This window comes from Lissotriton helveticus, chromosome 1_1 (genome assembly GCF_964261635.1).
Source record: "Lissotriton helveticus chromosome 1_1, aLisHel1.1, whole genome shotgun sequence".
Lineage (NCBI taxonomy): Eukaryota > Metazoa > Chordata > Amphibia > Caudata > Salamandridae > Lissotriton > Lissotriton helveticus.
The window spans coordinates 1,063,343,198-1,063,365,119 of NC_136057.1; positions in this window are offsets into that span (position 1 = coordinate 1,063,343,198).

The following is a 21,922-nucleotide window of genomic DNA, read 5'->3' on the forward strand; positions in this document are numbered from 1 at the left end:
GTCAGGTTTGAGATGGAGTAACCCATCCGCTAAACTCGTAATCAGGCCGTTAATGTTAGACCTATGAGCCTTAGGGTGGTCTTCCCCTAAACGTTTTGTCTGTTTCCCAGCATTTTTGTTGAACTATACACTGTAACACTGCTAACCAGTGCTATAGTGCTTGTGCACACTTTCCTAAACATTATAAAATTGGTTTACACCAGACTGGCATATTGCATTTACTTATAAGTCCCTTGTAGAGTGGTATTGGTATAATTTACCTAGTTGGTACATTTATTTTCCTCTCCTGTCCAGGCCCTGTTGGAATGTGGTTTTTCAACAAAGGGATTCTACCATTACCTACATGAACATATATATGTGCATAAGTGTGTGCTTAATCTTACTTATGGTGTTTAAATGATGATGTCTGGAAAAATCAGAAGACCTAAAAATTCTCTGGTCAAATTGTCCTTGTAGAAGGTGACCTATTCTCAGCTAGGGAAGTCAATAAAGTATATTTTTTCCACTAGCCAGACAATTTTTAAATCATCACATATATATTTTTTCACAATCCCACGCACCACACATATACACTAATCACTAAATTAAGTGCTCCCGCGTCTACGTAGGTCGTAGCACGCCCCGTCCCGTAGAGAGGCGGGTAGACCCCAATGATGAGGCATGACACTGAATCGGGTTTCAGTGTGTGAGGGGTATTTTACAATTTTTTTTAACACTGTCCTCCCTGCAAATAAGAGAAGGTCTTCTGATTTTTCCAGACACCCTCATTTAAACACCATAAGTAAGATTAAGCACACACTTATGCACATATATATGTTCATGTAGATAATGGTAGAATCCCTTTGTTGAAAAATGAGATCAAGAGGAGGAAGATTCTACTTTTCTCCTCTTCACTCCCCCTTTGATATTTTGATGATCCTGTTGGAATGTGCTCAGAGCATTGACACCTGAAGGTTCTACACCTGACTGGAACCTGTGGTGGTGTATTGATGTTAATAAAGACTCTTCTGACCTTTACCAGGGTCTTCTCTTCTCAACACTGGCAACGATCTTTGCTGTGTGGGGACAGCCTCACCACCACCCCCAACCAATTCTCCAATGGCAGTGGTACATACGGACAAATTATTGTACCAAGCGGTGAGAGTATTTTTACACCTCCTAGTGTCCTTCCTTGAAAACGACACCTCCTAGTGTCCTTCCTTGTAAACTCTCTTTGTGTAATTCTCCACTGTATTTATACTGCGGGTCTGCTGCGCAACAGTTCCATCGTTAACTAAGTAACTTCTCGAGACAAGTCTTACTCCTATGTTCAATATTGTAAGGATCCCCAGTCGCAGCATATTGGCTCAGACACTGTGGTGCTATCAGGGCCTTCTACAGCTTATTTCTGCCAAGGGTTGCCCTGGTATCGGAGCTCGACGTGTTCATGTGGAGTGGGGTCCCAGCCTCCAAGCCTTTCTATCCGGTTTTGGGAGCACAAGTGCGCATGCGGTGGGTGTTCAGTGCCTCCAGGCAAGCCTTCTAAGGGCATGTTCATCGGCAGACCTAAAATATCATCACCTCTCGAGGGAGGGGGAAGGGGAAGGGAAGGGGGAGGGGGAGGGGGAGGGGGAGGGGGAGGGGGAGAGGGAGAGGGAGAGGGAGAGGGAGAGAATAAATAAACAGATAATTTCATGAAACTAGGGCAGGTTGCCTGCCGGCCCCTTCATTGCAATCGGGCTGTATACTGGTACTCTTATATTCAGTTGATTTTGTTCTGTTTAGCATTCAAATATTTCATGCAGTCTCCGTCACTCTGATGGGCACAGCTGTTCCTGCGGAGTTCCATGCATTGAAAGGTGTTTAATGCTGACATATCCAGCATTTACACATGTGTGTGCCACGCAGTCAATGCAGCATCACGTTGACAGGAACAGCTTCTAATTGATTCTGTTCTGCCGCTTTGCTTTCCATCTCACTGGTAGGAACAGCCTCTTGCGGGGATACTTTTTCAAATAGGTTTCCAGATGCGGAAGCATCTTTTGCCATACACAGAAATCCTTTGAATGTGTACCAAGCTGACAACACTCTCTCACGCTGACGGGCATAGCTGATATATATTTGGTCTTGTCAGCTTTTCTTTCTGCTGATGGGCGCAGCATGTTGCACGGATATTTTTTCAAGTAAATCTTCCAGTTGTGAAATGTTCAACACATTTTCCAGGTTGTGAACGCGATATTTAGCTCTGTAAAGTATTCATTTAATTGATGCGTATCTGTCTCTGACATACACAACTGTTAATTGATTAAATTGTTCAGCTTTTCTACAAGCTATCTCTGGTAGGCACAGATCATTGTGGCAAGTTTTTCAGCAAGTCTTGTGAGTTAGTCAAGGATTCTCACTATCTACTTGGGCTAGTATTTCAGGCCGGAAATTTTGTGTTGGTTTAAGGACATACAAATCATATTTGCAACGCTGCATGACAATCACATTTTTGGTAGCACAAACGATAGTAGTTATTACCTGTCCTGTTCAATCATCCCATAGCATTTTATCTGTACAAAATGGCTGCAACAAATTTGTCACATCCACCTTTGTTGTTAAATGAAGTAGGAGAACCGAATCTAACTTGGAAACAATGGAAAGGATAGTTTGAATTTTATCTCATAGCTATTGGGTGGGTGGGGGAATTCTCCTCACTGCATAAACAACACATATTACCAGACAATCTAGGGGTAGAGGGAAGCAAAACCTATGAATGACAACATCATAGAGTCTCCCCAGGATGATGGAGACACCGATGATGATGAGAATGTATATCAAGACCCTATAAACAAATTAGAGATACATTTTGGAAAAAGATAAACAGTGTTAGAAATAAATACTTTTTTTTCAAGAATGCTAGGAAATGGAGAAAAAGTGAAATCACACATTGCTGTTTTGAAGGGATTATCCAATGCTTGTGAGTTTAAACTTTTAACAGATTCCCTTGTCAGGGATCAATTAGTCAGGTGCACTAATAATTCCAAAATCCAAGAAAAGCTGTTGGTTGTGAATCCTGTTCTTAAAGAAGCAGTTGACAATGCAGTGAGCATAGAACATACGGATGAATGTATCACAGAAATGTCACCACAGCGGAGGTAAATGTTGTAAATAAGCAAGACAGCAATAAAGAGTTTAAACACAAAAACCAGGCACCCAATCGAAGCAAAATCAAATACTATAGATGTGGCATCCCGGGTCATCTTGCTAATAATTTGTACTGTCCGGACAGAACGGTAATATGCCAGAAGTGTGGGAAGAAGGGCCATTTGGCAAGAGTATGTAGAGATCTGCATTCCAAACCTGCATTGGTGGTGTAACAGGATAAACCACCTAAGGCTATTATAATATTCCAATTAAAGAGCAGTACTGATGTAATCAGTTTTCCTACGTTCAAAGTAACTCACTCTTGATAACAAGCCTATATCTGTGTTCACTGACTTGTGTTCACCTTACACATTGGTTAAAAAGGACATTTTTTCACAATTGCTCCCCAATATGCAGAATGAGTTTGAAGTACCGGACATCAAATCGGGAGGATACAATGTGGTTCCAATTCCGTTACTGGGGATGACCTCTATGGAAATTGGTTTCAAAGGAAGGAACACTGTGCGAAGAATTTATGTCACAGAAAAGGGTTCCAATGTATTAGGCTGGAGGCATAAAAAAGAGCTGGTAATTAACTAGACCCCAATAGTTCAGCTCAAGTACTCCTAGTGGATCCTTCTTTGTGTGGTGGTGATGTCTGCAGCGATTTTCCCGAGGTATTCACTGAGTATGTGGGTTTATTAGAAGAATATCAGCACTGCATTAAATACAAATTCAAGGCTAAACCTACAGCACATAAAGTAAGACCTATTCCTCACATGATCCATGCCCGCTTGGGGAAAGAACAATCCAGACTGTTAGAGTTGGGTGTAATTGCGCCTACAAAGAGTTCACAATGGTTGGCTCCAGAAGCATTAGTGACTAAAATCTCTAACAAAGACAAATGATTATGCAGGTCTCACCTTAAAGAAGGAAGAATGCAGCATTGGTGTGGGATCTGTATAATATTTAGGAGACACCATCTCACAAGATAGCATAAAGCCCAAACTGAACCTTGTGGAAGCCATTAAGCATTCAATAGCTCCCACTAATGTCGACAAGCTCAAATCCTTTTTATGGGTTTCAGAATACTACTCCAAATTTGTACAGAATTATGCTAGTATTGTGGAACCTTAACACAAATTAGTTAAGGCGACAATTCCTATCATATGGCGAAAACACTGCTAAAGTGTGTTCATATTTGTAAAAGCTAGCATTATAGCAGCCCCTTCGCTGTGCAGATTTAACCCCAACAAGTCTATCTTGAGCATGGATACCAGCAATAGGGGTGTAGAGGCTAGTCTGACACAATGGGTGAATTGTATGGATGGTAATGAACAGGTGGTTGTTTTTGCTACCAGGGCACTGATAGGGGTAGAGAAGAACTTTTCAGTTGTGGAACAGGAGGCTCTTGCTTACTTAAGGGCAGTCAGACATTTTAGATTCTTATTATGGGGCATACCGTTCACCATCAAAACGACCATAAGCAATTAATGTATGTGTTTACAACCAAAGGTCTGTCAGAACTAGGCCTGGGCGGTAAATTCTGTTCCGCTTGCGGAATTTGTGTAATTTCACGTTCCGCTTAGAACACGAAATTGCCCAAAATTCGGTGTTCCGTGACTTTGCGAAATTTTTTGCTTGTTCGCGTTCTCAAAATGCATGTTCGCAAGGTATTTCCCCCTGAGCACGCAAACAGCAATTGTGATCAGGAAAAAAGCATCACGAACAAGCAATCCCGCGTATTCGTGGAATTTCTGCGTGTTCGCTGAGATTTTTTACCGTTTCGCGGAGATTTGCGTAACGCGATTATGTAAATTCTGCCCACCCCTAGTCAGAACAACACTTAGGTTATACAGATGGATTTGGGGGTTGGAAGGTTACAATTTCAAGGTACAATATCTCCTGGGGCACTGAATGTGGTGGCGGATTTCCTGTCTCGCACACCTGTAGAAGAAGAAGGGGACACCAGTGTTGAAGAAGACAAGGAAATAATACTTAAGTTGACGAGTATGAAGAAAGAGGAGTGGGAGGAATGTTTGAGATCTGAAAATGAAATGAGTTCCCTGTAAGAATGCATACAAAATGGGTGGTCGGAAAACAAAAATGGAGTTTCTGCCATATTGTCCAAGTACTCGAAGTCAGATTTGAATGAAGTACGCAGGACGGTGTACAGGGGGGAGAAAATTGTACCTCCGGAGAAGATTATTGATTTAGCAAAATTTTGGGCGTAGCCTCACTAAAAATAAGGTATGACTGGATTATTGGTGGCCAGGTATGGACACAATGTTTGAGGCCAAAGTGAGAGACTGCGTGGAGTGATTGAAGAGGGACAAAATGTACCAAGCCAGGAAGCCTCCTCTTTCTCCTTTAGAGGTCCCAGATACTCCTTGGACCAAATTAGCCCTTGACATAATTGGTCCCCTTAATCTTAATGCATTGGATTAACGTTTTATCTTTGTATAAGTTGACTAGCAGCCCGTCCCGACGTTGTCCGCGTATGAAGAGTTGAGTGGGTGACAGCTCGCGCTAGAAACGCTGCACGTGTGGGAAAGTGCAGTCAGTTTCAAGGTTAGTGTGCCAGCAGGGCCACTTAGTCGCGTCAGCCGCCGCTTTAGGCCTGCTCCAGCCCTGGGAGATGTTGGGCGCTGTGTGTAAATTTGTTTATGCAGAGTTGAGTGACAGCACGCAGGAGACGCTGCAGTTATTGTCCTCGCAGGCACGTTCAGTGGCGTGTGCCCCCGCTTGCGGCCCGGCTCCAGCGGCAACCGTATTACAATGGGAATTATGTGACCCATGAAAGTTATTTCCCGGTATTATTATTTTTTTAGGACCCACATGGCGTGAAGGCAGGAACGTAACACCAATTTAGTAAAGCATCGACGGCATTCGGCCCCAGTATGTGTGACACGCCCCCAGCACAACGTGCAGGCCCACAAGTGAGTAGGGCGAACGGTTACTTACCACGCCTCCAGCCGAACGCAGACGGCCATTGAAAGCATATGCCCAGGTGCGGGATTGGCATAATAATTTAGAATTATGGCGCGATTGTTGGTGGCCGATTGCAGCGCCCATTGGCCACGGCCCTTGCTCCCGTGCAAGTTTGCAATTAACGCGCCCATTATCGTTTGTTACGGCCCTTGCTCCCGCGCAATTGGCGTGCCTCCAGCTGAACTCAGACACCCATTGAACGCTCTTGCTCCCGTGCATTTCCTCGCCCATTGGCCATGCCCCTTGCTCCCGTGCAATTCCGCAATTGCCGCGCCCATTGTCGTTTGTCACGCCCCCAGCACACGCCCCCAGCACAACGCACACGTTTAAGGAACGCTTTTGTTTTGTCGTCATGCCGCGCCCCGCACACGCCCACAATGGACTACTTTGCTGGCAAGGTTCTTTTACCTTTCAAATGTATATGGTGGCCATCTGTATAGCCTATATCCTTCTGCTGCAACTGCCCTTTCCAATGCTGTATTGGGTGTTGTGATTGGTGCTGTGGTTATTGAGATTACCCGCCTCAAAGGTTAGGGCTCTCTCTTTATAATATTAATATGGATTATCACACACGTTGGGTTATCAAGAAATGTGTACACCAGATTAATACTAACTCCCTTATATGGTTTCTTGAAGATGTTTTCTATGAGAAAGGCATTCCGGACATCTTAGTGGCGGATAACTGGGTACACTTCACATCTGCTCTCATGAAGGATTTCCTTGCTTATCTTCAAATACAACACCACAAAATTGCTTAATACTGCCCATGTGTGAATGGGTTAGTCGAAAGAATAAATCGCGTGGTTAAAGAAGGTTTGTAGAGAGTGGAAATGATGGGCACACTGGTTTAAACTGACCATCAGTACACTTTGTGGGTGTCTCACACCACACCCAATTGTATCACGGGAATCGCTGCGTGTGCATCCTTGAACGGTAGAATCCTCAAAACGAAATTATCGGCTACATGGGTACGGAAGAAGGGTGGGTGTGTGGTGGACATGTTTGACATATCTAAGAGAACTTCCCAACACCAGAATAAGTTCAAAAAAAGATTTCATCAAACATGTAAAAAACTCCTGAATTTCAAGGAGAGTGGGTCTGTGTAGATCTTCCTAAACCAGAGCGGAAAATGATTCTAGGTACTCTGAGCCATTTAGAATTTCCATGGTGGGGAGAAACCTAGTGCATCTTGAAAATGGTGAAACCTGGGGAATGGACAAAATTGTTCCACACAAGCCCAGTCGCGAGTCTATTGTTGACTCTGCCGCAAAGGATGTGCAAATGATACCAATCTATACAATGGCCGAAGATCAGAGATTAAAATTCTCTCCTGTTCGGCACATAGATCATAGCATTAAACAATAATAATGGTCTCGTTAATTTTAATATTTATACCCTTGTTTACCGGTATTATGTTTACCTACACTGCTTCTTGTTCCTATTGTTACATCATTATGTATCAAGGTTGTGGGGGCACTATTATTCAGTACTGTCATTGACTCACTTTTATTGCTTGCGCTATGGACCTGGCTATTGGTTTTTGCATTTTCTCTCATTGCTAAGGAAGGTGTGTTATAATTTACCTAAATGGTGCATTCCTTTTCCCCTCCAGTCCAAACTCTGTTGGAATGTGCCCAGAGTATTGTCACCTGAAGGTTCTACAGCTGACTGGAACCTGTGGTGGTGCATCAACGTTAATAAAGTGGCTTCTGACCTTTACCACTGTCTTCACTTCACAGGCTTACTGTATACCCAGGGCCTACAGATTAACTCCTACTAGTAGCCCTGCAGCACTTATTGTGCCACCCACTCAAGTAACCCATTAAAACATGTCCCAGGCCTGCCAATTAAGCTTGAATGCAGTTTTAAACTGCCAATTTGACTAGGCAATATAACCTCCTTACCAAGCCTTAAACTCCCCTTTTATTGCATGTAAGGTAGGCCCCAGGCAGCCCATAGGGTGGGGTGCATTGTAATTAACAGGTTGGACCTGTACATTACATGCTCTGGTATGGAAAAATCCTAAATGTGTTTTTCACTACTGTGAGGGTTATCTGTGCCATAGGATAACATTGGGTTGCCTTATTCCATTTAATAAGAGCTTACTTTTGACTGAGAACAGATAATATTTCATGTTTGGTATCTATGATATTGCATTTACAAATCCTCATTAATCGTAAAGTTGGATATTAAATTACAATTATGAGGATGCCACTTTTAAAAAGTTCAAACATAAGAGGGTTTGGGCCCTTACCAACAACCACTTTGGGCCTCAGGCAAAATATAAACATTCGAAGGGGGGGTTGAATGAAGAATGTACTATTTTACTAAATGGCAAGCAAGATATTTAATAAACTTGACCAGTGTTTACGTTACAGACTTCTTCATTTAAAATGTTTACATTATATTCGAACTAGAAAAAGGATTACCACTCTTCTTTTCATAAATGAAAATAATTTCCAAAGTTAGACCATACAACAATCATGCAACATTAGAAAAGTTTACAAAAAGAAAACAAAAATGACCAACATGACAATAAATAGTGCATTGATAGATAGACTAAAAGAAATAAATGGTATCATGTACTAATTCCTTTGGACTGGTTTACAACAGATAAAAGGAGGCTGAAACCCTTTCAGTGTTCAATTCAAATCTTTATTCGATTCAAAGAATCATCAAAGCATTTCTTAAAAATATTTAAAACAAATGAAAAAAAAAATACATAAAACATAGATTCCACTTATTGATACATTAAAAATCATCATCTTCAGTACAAGTGCACTATCAATCAGTGAGGTAACATTTCCAATTTCCCTTCCCCTCAAGGAGAGTTTTTTTGTTTACATAAAGTGCAAGTGCATACTAGATCGACCCTTCTCAGGAGTACAATAGGTAGGGGGGATACATAAAAGTACAAGTGCATACTAAATTGACCCTTTTCAGAAGTACACAACTGTCAATCAATGTACTAAAATAGTTCGTGGGCATCAGTACAATACCTTTTTGGTTGAAAGCGCTCAACTTGGTTTGGTTTGAGTTGCTTCAATCTACTCGGAGCCAAGGGGGAAAGGGAAAGGCCGCCCCCCACTCAAAACATTATAAATCAACATGGGGCCTCACCCGACAAGACACTTATTCCCATTAAAAGTGACAAAGCCAGGGTTTCCAATACTCTTCTCAATTCCCTTGAGTGTGTGCAATCCAACTACTCGTTTATCACAGTGTCTCACTAAAAACAATAATGTATACTACCATCCACACTCCCCACCTTACATCCATTGAAAAAATGTGTGGGAGGAGAGAGTACCTCACGGTAGAGCCACCAACGGGGTTGCTGGGTAACAATCACTAGTTTACCCACTTCGCATCATCGGTGACTCCCTCTCTTCAGTGAAAGAAGTAAAGAAAAGAAAGGAAAAAACAGTGCTTGTTCTCCTTTTCGAGAACCACAAACAATCGTGATAACACACGTGATAGTAAGACAAAATCGACAGTGTTTACTATTGTGTGCATATGTCCAAAGAACCCCAGTGAGAAAAAATAAATCTGATTCCCACTATTAAAAATCGTAAGGCTTGCTGGCCACCCGACTTTTATTCCAAGCTGCAAGCCCTCCAAATTAAAAAGTGGTTCCTATCAAACTAAATCTAATTATTTATTGCCATAAAGAATTAGATTTGGTTTGATAGGAACCACTTTTTAATTTGGATGTAAGGCGGGGAGTGTGGATGGTAGTAGACATTATTATTTTTAGAGAGACACTGTGATAAACAAGAGTAGTTGGATTGCACACACTCAAGGGTATTGAGAAGAATATTGAAAACCCTGGCTTTGTCACTTTTAATGGGAATAAGTGTCTGTCGGGTGAGGCCCCATGTTGTTTATATTGGTTTGAGTTGCCCCAATTCAAGTATTCAAAAAAAAAACATCACAATAACTACATTCGGATGTCAAGCCTGGGTCCTCTTAAAATTGTAGCCCTCTTTTTTCCTTATAAAACCAATAGCCAATAAAACACTGCTAAGACCAAATACCATGTGTCATGAATTGTCTGTTTTTAGTACTCGTAACATTTCCTTGTACTTCCTGACATTCAAACTCCTACCTATCGGTTTTATCCATTTCTTCCTGTCCATTGCATACGCAGGACAGAAAAATAAAACATGTGCCACATCCTACTCCTCTCCTTGTTGGCATAGGTTACAATTGGGATCCCCTCCCCTATATTGCGATGATGCTCATTTGGGAGGTAAAAGTGGTTCACTCCAATATTTTGTATCTAAATGTCAGGAACAATGATTTTGCTAATTGAGGTTCAATTTCATCCATGAAGGATTCAAAACAAGGAGTCATTTTAAACGCTAAAAATTGTGTAGTGAGCCTTCCCAGCGTGCTATTTAAAATGACTTCATGCCTGATAAAATCCCATAAAATATGCTTAATCTCGCACTTTGATTCAGGTGTTAGCAGCCTCTGGTTTATCCAGAATCTGCTCAACCCTTTCAGTATTCAACATCTGGGTTAAACCATCATCGAATATGTAAAGGATTATCGTTCATATAATTTCTTCAAATATTCCATATTGGTGAACACTATGGTTAAATTCGCAGAAGGTTAGCGCCAATGGGTTTCAAACCGCAACTAACTGGGGGTTCTCTTCAGGGCTGTGGGCTAGTGAACGCTTGTGTGTATCTAAGGGACATTTGAAAAACACAGGGTTAATTAAAAAGTGACTCCCTCTCCTGAAAATCACTAAGTGAACAGTGCTGCAGTGTTAACTAACTTATTTCTTCAAAGCTTGGAAGCAGGAAAGCTTCTTTGCAGCTTAATTCAGCAATTTTGTCGAAGTTAACACACATTAACTGCATCGGGATGTGTGACCAATTTTAGAATCCATGCCTTGAGGAAATGAACAGAAAAACAGCTGAGTATTCCAACTGGAAAATGCCTTTCAAAACAAATTCATGACTCTTTCAAAAAAGGTTCTTCTATTCAACTCACAATTATGAAACCAGCAATGTGGTAACACGTACTTGAAATGCTAGTTATCTAGAGACAACAACAGTGCCTCCGCCATAGTGCTCAAGTCATTAGTTGCCCCGCTCAGTTTCTAGGTCTTAAAGAGGAGATCTAAGCAGTTGATTAACATCGATTGAAAGTGCATGGAATTCTGGTACATGTAGTCCAAAAGAAACTGAACTGGAATCGTGGAAAAAAATATACAGTGAGAAGGGTATACTTTATTGATTTCTGACAGTTCATTAAGACCATATGTCACTGTATTAAACTTTAAAATTAAATATGCCTCTTTTTTTAATCAACCGAGCTTTCAAATCGCCACCTCTGGCATGTGGTGAATGTCACGGAATACTGTCCAACGAAAATCCTTTACACAATGTTTGAATTCGCAAAAATGATTAACCATAGAGGCACTTCGTGTTTTGGTCTTAATCCTCGATTTGAGTTGTACTATGCGTGGTTTCATTTCTTGATTTGTTTTCCAATATACATTTTTTCATAGGGGGAAATCACAGCGAAAACAAAATTTTTGGTTTTGCAGTTGGGAAATTTGTTGTGTTTCCAACTTTTATCCGAGTGAATGTAGTGCCTTCAATTGTTTGGGAGCATGCAACACAATTCCCACATTTATGATGACCTTGCAGTGACTTGAGATTCCATCTTGCCACCAGATCCGCTTTTTTAGATGGCTGATTGCAGGTTGCCTTCACAATATCAGAGCCAATGCTGGCATTTTTCTTTAAAGCATACAGAGGGTAATCAAATCCAGATTCGGGGTTCCTAATGAGGTGCCAGTTGTTACTGAAGTTGGTGGTTTAGGAACAAAACGTACTGACACAGACCATTCTTGACTTTGTTGTCTTCTGCTTTTTACCACCAATTCCTCCCGTGGTGTGAACCAGGCACTTTTCATAGAGTGCTTAAGCAACTTGTGCTTAAGCAACTTGTGTGGATACCCTCTATCTTGCAATTTATCCAATAGGATTTTAGCATGGAAAAAATACTCTCTTCTGGTGCAGTTCCTTTGGATTCTTAAGAACTGCCCAAATGGAAGATTATCACAAATGTTCCTGGGATGAAAACTTTTGTAGTGAAGGGCATTATTTTTGTCGTTTGGTTTGAGATGCAATGTTGTCAGGAGGGTGTCTTCAGAATGAGTAACCTCAACGTCAAGGGATGTCAAACTGTGTTTGTTCTTTGTCATGCTGAAATGAATGTCCGGGTGTATCAAATTCAGGCAGTTGAAAAAAAAAATCAATCAGTTGTTCCTCATTTACTTGTAACCGCCCATTGCAGCATTATTAAAGAAAACATACAGTAATACCATTCTAGACAACTTGTAATGAGGGCCGTAGTGTTTTTGGAACCATCCCCCATTGATAATGTTTGCATTCTCGAAAGGTGTAATATGTTGTTTGGCGACTGCGTTCAATTGTGAGCATCTAAGTTGGAATTAGGTTAAGTATAAGATTCCTTATTTAAGAAATTGGCTCAAAAAGTATAAATGGGGTTATTGAAAATTTAGGGGTAGAAGATTGTTAAATGGGGTGGGTTCCATAATGATTTTAAGAAAAGAATGCTAATCCTGGTGGTCTTTGCTTGTATGGAATTAACTGAGCTAGATTTTCACAGAGGTCCCAATACCTGTAACAGATCATATATATATATTACCTACTGGCGGTCGCCAGTAGGTATATATAGTTAGGATTTTTTCTCTATGGGTTTTTTGAAAATTCTATGTCTAATAACTTTGGCGTTTGTGGACGGAATTGGCTGAAATTTTCAGGAAAATGGCACATTTTGTTTCTGAGCAGCCCCTGAAAATTTTGGGGGGGTTCGTCAAGGGGGGGCCGAGAAAAAAGGGGGGTCCCAAAACGCGTTTTTCCCATGTTAATTTCCATAGGGCGGTTGGCCTCACTTTTAGCCCGAACGGCTGAATGGATTTGCACGAAACTTGGCAAAATTGTAGGGACTGGTAGCCCGATGTGCCTTTTGTAGGTCTCAATATATGTGCTGCAGTGGATTTTGAGAAATTAACGTTTAAAAAAAGATATATATCTGTAACAGCGGACTGGGCAGCGGCCCAGGACGCGGACTTTTCGCGCAACGGAGCTTTGTGAAGCGAAGCTGATTGGTTCTCCGGCGTCTGTCAACATTCCAAACAGTCCGTAGCGGCCGCCATCTTGTCTCTCGGTAGGATCGAGAGACAAGAGGAGGTCAAAACAAAGGGGGAAATAACTATAAGGGGGCATAGTAGATCCTCGCTGACCCCCTAGGTTTGATGTGGAGGTTTTAAAAGGGCCCCGCGGGGCAAAAAAAATAATAATAATAATAATCGAACGGCTGAATGGATTTGCACGAAACTTGGCAAAATATTAGGGACTGGTAGCCCGATGTGCCTTTGCTAGGTCTCAATATATGTGCTCCAGTGGATTTTGAGAAATTAACGTTCAAAAAAAGATATATATCTGTAACAGCGCTCCGCTTCGCGTAACGGAGGTTTGCGAAGCTGATTGGTCATTCTGTCACTGGGCTATAGTTGGGCTACATCTGGCTGATATTTGGGCTACATTTGTTTTTTTGTGTGTCTGGCGGCCATCTTTGGGCTACATTGGGCTACATTGGGCTTCATTGGGCTACATTCGGCTAATTAGCAAATAGCTCATCGCAAACTAGGAATGGTAAAGAATCGCTATTTATTCCTTAAAGTTCGCTATTTAGGAAATGCAAAAAACTTTGATGATACATATGGCGGTTCATCTCTAACAAGATAAGAAGCATAGGGATACATTTATGATGACTGGCGCATCACCAGGGATGTGTTAGTCATTCTGTGCCGCTGTTCCGTCACCTATGGTGTGCTGCATTTACAATGCGGCGCATCATGGGGCAAAAACAGCACAGATGCGTGATGTATCTGTGCCGTAAAGGTGGCGCATTGCTGGAGTTGTATCGCAAGTGTGATGAAGCTCCAGCAAGGGTCGGGGGTGCCCCTGTCGCAGGGTTTCTGTTCTCACACAGAACTGTGGGCAGAGGATTGGAACCTCGGCGAATGCATTGCTGGAGTTGTATCGCAAGTGTGATGAAGCTCCAACTAACTATAACGCGGGAATTTCAATGGTTTTATGCGAGTAAAATTTCCACCTAACTATAACTGGTGTGAAACCTATGGTTTTTTCAGTGAATTTAATAGGTTTTTTAAATGCTAATTCCTAACTATAACTGGTGTGAAGCCTATGGTTTTTTCAGTGAATATATATATATATATATATATTCACTGAAAAAACCATAGGTTATAGACCATATATAGTTAGGAATTAGCATTTACAAAACCTTGAAAATTCACTGAAAAAACCATAGGTTATACACCATATATAGTTAGGAATTAGCATTTAAAAAACCTTATTTTACTCACACAAAACCAATGAAATTCCATATATAGTTAGTTGCACTAACTATATATCGCGCACCCGCAATCCACTGCTGATCATGTCACATATTACATCATTCATGACATGGTCAGTGACATCACTGATGACATCTCAAATGACATCACTGATGACATCACTGATGACAACATCCAGTGACTGTATGTTTCTGTAAAGTTAAAATATGTCTTACATATTGAAGAATGAGTGGATGTATAAGTGTCTGGATGAAGGATTTAGTAGGTGCGTGACTGACTGTATGAGTGAGTGATTAAATGTGTCTCACTGAATGCATGGGTTAGTGACTAAACTGTCTTAATTTGTGCATCATTATGTCTGTTGTGATGTAAACTGCTGCATGTGTTGATCATTAGCTATACGAGAGGCTATATGTGTTATTAATTGGTTGCCCAAGTATTTCTATGGGAGATTGAGTTTGTGTGGGGGTGGCTGGAAGGTGTGTGACTCTGTGCATAGATGTGTGAGCAGTTTATTCACTAGGTGTATGAGTTCAAGAGTGCATGTGGAAACAGCTACATGGGCAGTTGACTGTGTGCATGAGTGTATTGATGAGTGAATGGATATCTCAATGCTACATGTCATAGTAAGTACATATGTAAAACACAGTACATGTGAGAGTTGGCATATATAAATAACTGTGCATGAGAGCCACTGGATGAGTGAGTGGTTGTATCGATCATTGTGAACTTGTATCAGGGATTGTATAAGAGAGTAAATATGTGTTAGTATATGTTTCAATTAGTAAGGTGTGTATAACTGTATAGTTGAAGAAATGGAGGTGAGATTGTTTCTTTGCATGACTGACTGGGTGTGTGAGTAACTCCATGGATGAGTGGGAGTGTGTGAGTGTCTGTATACACTGAGTGTATCGAAGGTTATATTAGAGTCTGAAGAGGTTTATCGTATTAGCACAAGAATGATGTCAAATGAGATGTCATCAGTGATGTCATCAGTGATGTCATTTGAGATGTCATCAGTGATGTCATCAGTGATGTCACTGACCATGTCATGAATGATGTAATATGTGACATGATCAGCAGTGGATTGCGGGTGCGCGATATATAGTTAGTGCAACTAACTATATATGGAATTTCATTGGTTTTGTGTGAGTAAAATAAGGTTTTTTAAATGCTAATTCCTAACTATATATGGTGTATAACCTATGGTTTTTTCAGTGAATATATATATATATATATATATATATATATATATATATATATATATTAGACAGGTGTGAGGATAACACAAGACCAAACTTATATGGACGTTCCTACGATACAGATGGAATTCCATGCACTTGAGGAACCTTCTTCACTGCTTATTAGTAGGAGTGTCAGTACCACATAATCACAGGCAACACCCAATTGCGAAGTCTACATTATGAGATAATAGAACACTCAGCCAATCATAATGGCAAATGCTGCCAAATCAGGTAGGGTATTGTGGGTAAGCACTTTGAGCCCTGTTTAATGCTTTGAATTACGTTTTGCATTTTGATTTTGTAAAACTATTATTTTCAAAGTAAGGCTACCTGTTATGAAGACGCAATCTGCATAAAGAGTAGAAGACTTTATTGTATTATATATACACACAACGTTTCTTGAACCTCTTGTCATTTAGTTAAGGAGGTGCTCGCAAGCCCAGGGATTGACTGCAATGTTTCATCCTCTTGAATGATCATATGTTGAACAGATGGGTTGATGCTGATCAGAAACCACTGGTTGGTGCATAGAGAGGTGCCGAATTCAGTCAAGGTTCTGGGATTTTATCCAAGTATGGTTTGTGGATGGTGCAGTGGGCCATGAATTTGATATGGCGATCCAGACAGAGCTAATACTGTGTTCACAAGACTGGACTTATGCAGCTGCACTTCTGGTGATACAGGAACGCTCTGGCTGCTGGGATGTGTTGCCTTGTTACAAGTCACCCAGCAGTGGTGTAACACAAAATGATGAGGCCCCTTGCAGAATGTGATGAGGGGCCCCTAAGTCTCCTATATTGCACAGCTATTTATTGACAACAAGAGATGAATGGGTTCCGCATTGAATGGTTAGGGCCCCCCCAAGGGTTGCGCCTCCCTGCTCTGCACGGGCTGGAGGGGCTTGTGTTATGACAGACGCCCAGTGTAGATACAGCAGTTATCATTCTGTGCCAAGACTTAAGCTACTGTCAGATCCACTATGAAGAGGAAGATTTATTCTGAGTTGGTATGGCTGGCAGTTGATATCTTTGGTTCCTTACTTTCAGCGAGATTGAAAGAGATGTTCTAAGGCTTGCAGGCCAGACAAAATGGGCAGTGTTGGATTTAGTTGCTTTCATAAGTAGCAAATCAGTTTTGGTTGTGTTCAGAATTAAGAAACTCTCCTTCATCTAAATGAGCATTTGATTCAGGCATGTACCAATACTGCTTGTGTTTTCTGGTTGGCTGTGTAATTGATCATGGATTTAGGTGTCTTCTATGTAGATTTGAAAGTCTGCATGGTATTGCCCAAACAGCTGAGCTAAACAGTTCTAGACTTTTAAAATGTATCGAAAACAAGCATTGGAAATGCAATAGGTCTCACAGTTGCTTCAGTTATGTTATGTTATGTTACGTATGATTTCTATAGCGCACGGCTACTCGAGTAGAGTGTCCCGGCGCTTTTATTTCTGGCAGCTCAGACAAAAAACATAACACCATAAAAACTGTCATAAACAGGAAACAGACAAACAAACTAAAGGGTAAAAAGCCAGGTTTTAAGGCCCTTCCTAAAAGATAGGAGATTAGAGGTACCGCGTAAGGCCAGAGGCAAGGTGTTCCAAAGCTGTGGAGCCCTCAATCCGAAGGAACGCCCCCCGATACGGGCCTTCATTACTCGGGGAACCACGGCCAGAAACAGGGATTCGGATCGCAGAGACCGAGCCGGACGGTAGAAGACAATCCTGCGCTGCAAGTACTTTGCTCCCGAGCCAAAAAGCGCTTTATGAGCCAGGGTTAACGCTTTGAAGATTATCCGCTTCCGGATGGGCAGCCAATGAAGCGACTGCACCAAACCAGACACTGGCTCGCCTGTGGAGGCCGAAAATAGCACGGGCCGCAGAATTCTGCACAACCTGCAGCCGCTGTACAAGATAGTCCGGAAGACCCAGATATAGGACGTTGGCATAGTCCAATCTGGAGCCAATTAAGGCTTGCACGGTGATCTTTCTATGCTCTTCTGAGAGCAGAGGCAAGAACTTCCGGAGCATCTTAAGAATGCCGAAGCAGGTGCCCGTCAGACCAAGGATCTGTGATCTCAGCTTCAGCTCCTTGTTTATCTTAACTCCCACATTTTTTGCCGCCTGGGATGCCTGTGCGGGGGGGAAACATATCCACCGGCCACCAAGCCTGCCAGTCAGGATCAGAGGAACAGCCAAAGAACAACACCTCCGATTTATTAGAATTACATTTAAGGCTGTTCTGCTGAAACCAACTGAAGACCATCACGAGACAACCCTGAATGCTCTCTCCGTCAAAAACCTGATCTTTCTTGCATGTAAAGAGCAGCTGGGTATCATCGGCATAGGAAACGATCTGGGCCCCAAAAGACTCCACCAGTGCCGCCAAAGGGGTCATAAAGATGTTAAAAAGAGTCGGGGTCAACACAGAACCCTGCGGAACTCCGACTCCCAATGGCGGCATCTCTGCGGAGCTCGGGGAGGCCCAGACCGTTTGTCGACGACCCTCAAGGAAATATGTAAACCAACTGAGCACCGTCCCCCTCAGACCGATGTTGTAGAGTCTGGCGAGGAGACCCTCATGGGGGACGGTGTCGAAGGCCGCCGACAAGTCAAGCATGACAAGCATGGCCTTGCCTCCTGAATCCAGAGTCTCCTTAATGGCCTCTGACACCTCCAAGAGTGCCGTCTCCGTACTTAAGTTAGGGCAGAAACCAGACTGCGAGGGGGGCAGCAGGTCATTGGATTCTAAGAAGCTCGAAAGTACACCATGCACATGCTTCTCAGTGATTTTAGCCAGCGCCGGAAGGAGAGAAATTGGCCTATAATTGGCCAAAGCCTCAGGGTCTAGACCAGGCTTTTTAAGGAGGGGGATCACCATTGCCCGTTTCCAAGACTGTGGGACCATCCCCTCCCTCAGAGAGAGGTTCAGAAGTGGGTTAACCAACGGGTTGACCACCGCCGCCATCTTGGCCAAGAATTTAGCCGGACAAGGGTCTAGTGGCGACCCCGATTTGAGATTAGCAAAAAGTGCCAAAGACGTAGCGCTACAGATGGGAGGAAATTCCGCCAAAACGGAATCCCGAATGGGTGAAGGAACTATCCCAACCACCGTGTTGGAAAGCGCTTCAACCGACCTCTCTGGGAAGGAATCCTGGATCGATTTAATCTTGTCTGTGAAAAACTTGGCCAAATCACAGACCCACGCCTCAGAAGGAGCGATTTGGGGCAGATTGGCTCTAGGGGCCGTAAACTCCCTCACCACAGTAAAAATCTCCTTACAGGAATTAAAAGCTGCCTCTATCCTCCTGGCCAGATAGACCTTTTTCTTATGGAGGATGTCACGATGATAGGCTTTGACCGCCAGCTTATATGCAAGTCTGGCCTCCAGGTCCTAACGGAAGCGCCACGCCCTCTCAGCCACCTTACACTGGCGGCGCGTGGCAAACAGTGCCTCAGTGAACCAAGGGGCAGACACACGCTTTACCGTGACCCGAGGAGCCATCACAGGAGCTAAATGATTCAGCCTATCCATCAGCCACGCCTGCAGGGACTCTACATCCTGCTCTAGGTCACCTGAAAGGGGGCATGGATGGTCGATAGAGGCCTGCGCTAACATCTCAGGGGTCACCCGGTGAAATGCACTTAAGGCAGATCCCAGCTGTCTCGGGGCATTACTGGGCAGCTTCTCCCTGCCCAGTACAGAGAACCTGGCCAGCCTATGGTCGGACCAGAGCACCGGGAGAAGCTCAATATCTGCTAGCAGGACCGTGGAGAAGACCTGATCCAAGGTGTGTCCCTTATCGTGTGTGGGGCCAAAAAGAGAAGGGGCAAGACCAAGGGGGGCCGTAATATCGAACAATTTGTTCACATCCGGATCCTCCCCCACATCCATATGGAAGTTAAAATCTCCCGCCAGCACACAGTGCTGAGCTCTCAGAGCTAGTTCAGAAATGGCTACCTGAAGATCATCAAAAAAAGAGCCCACTGGTCCAGGGGGTCTATATACCAGCAAGCCTTTCAAAGCTTGCTGGGGGGCCAAAGTAATAATGAAGGCGAGGGATTCAGAACCTACGATCGTTTCCGATGGGAGAATAGAGCACGCAGCGAGCTTGTTCACCACCAACGCCACCCCTCCTCCCCTTCCCTTCGCTCTATCGTGCCGAAAGATGTTATAATCCGGTGGAATTGCCGCCAAGATGTCAGGATTGGACAACTCCCCCAACCACGTTTCAGTCAGCATCAGACATAATGGTTTTTCCCTGACAAGAAGATCAAAAATATCAAGGGCATGTCTGCATACTGATCTCGTGTTGAGCAACAAGCAAAGATGTTTCACACGATCCTCTCCTCTCTGCGGTGAGGCGGCGGGACATAACCAAGCGACCAACCACATCCGGGACATTGCCTTTTTCCCCTGTAACGCCCCAGAAAAACAAAGCGACAGGCGCAAGATGCTGTTTGCAAGGAACGAAGTTCCCGCGATGAATAACAGACCATCCTCCCCGCACCACAGAGCCCTAAACAGCCAGGCCCACCCGCCACGCCGCCGCCTCTGGGACGCTGACGGGCGCAGACGGGCAGGACCCTGGAAAGACTCCGGCAAAGCGAAGGCGATCCCGCTGCGCTCGGAAGCTGGTTAAAATACTGCCTCCAGGTGAGGTGCGACCCGCCCCACCAGGATGCTCAAAATGGCGCTGCTCAAGTGTCAGTGCCCAAACCAAGATGGCGCCGAAAGTCGACGCGATGCCGAGCCCCACCAGCCCCAGAACCGGGCCCGCTCCAACAGCGGTGAGAAACAATTATAGTGGGTGTAAGGGGAGAGATCCCGAGTAAAAACAGGGGAAATAAAACAAAAACAAAACACAAATACAAAACGGGGGATTTAAAAATGCAGCGCACTGGCCACACAACGCAGACAGCAATGCTGAGCCGCCTAGATCGGCAAATGGTTCCAGTTAGAGCTATTGGCGCTGTAAAGGATAATGCCTTTTTCCGATGTGTTATGGAGTGTATGTATGTGGTGTGTAGTGGAATTATGTGGGTTGTTTTGGAATTGTTAGCTGTGGAACTGTTTGACGTGGAATTGTGTGGAGGGGATTTGTGTACTGGAATTATGTGGCATGGTGTGCAGTGGAAATATGTGGATAGTAATTATGTATTTAGTGTACTGGAATTATGTGGTGTGGGGTTGTGTTATGAAGCGTTATTATGTGCAATAGTATTTTGTGTTGCGGAGCAGTATGTAGTGGAGTTTAATTGTGAGGTGGGCTATTGAATTTTGTGGAATGATGTGGAATTTTGTGGTGTGTATTGGATGTATGTGGTGTGTTGTGCAATTGTGTTGTTGAGTTGAATTATGTGGTCTGGGGTTGAATTAAGTGATGTGGATTGGAAATGTGTGGAGTTGAATTGTGTTGCTTGGAACTGTGTGGAAAGATTTGCCTTTTTAATAATGAAAAAAACAAATAGGTAGGAGCTAAGCTCCAGATCTGTGCCTTTCGGTTTAAAAAAAAAGACAAGCATTAGCAAAGTCAATAGTACTCACCTTTGCAACCTACTGGCTCTGCCAATGCTGTACATCATGAACTACATATTTAAAAAGCAGTATGCACACATGCATTCACATAATGTGGTTGCCCTTTTTTATTAGCTTTTATTTTATCTAACTTGAAAGCTTTTTGGTATTACATGAAAAACAAGAAATAAAATGCTTTGTTTCTGATGTGGATCAACATCGGCAAAAAGAAAACTACAATAGATGCAAGCATGCATCGTTACGCATGTGCACAAATGTATTATGATGCCATTTACTTTTTTATTTAATTTATTGTTCCAAGATAGAAGACATCCATGTTTGAGCAATATCCAAGAGAAATGGGCAGCCCTCCAAATAAGAAAGGAAAATTAAACTAAACCAAAACCTTCAGCATTGTCATCATCAGTGTCAAGCGGTCCTATTTTGATAATATTCACCGTCACCCAGCCAGCTGTTTTCACAAACTGCATTTTGAATATTTGGGCTTGTAGTTTTGCTTTTCTAACTACAATGCTAAAGTGCATTGCACGGTGTCTATGGTGGTAACGTACAACGCAAAGCATGACTGTGTCGGTCCCTTGAATGTCAATAAAACCAATCCATGCATTGAGGTGCTGGA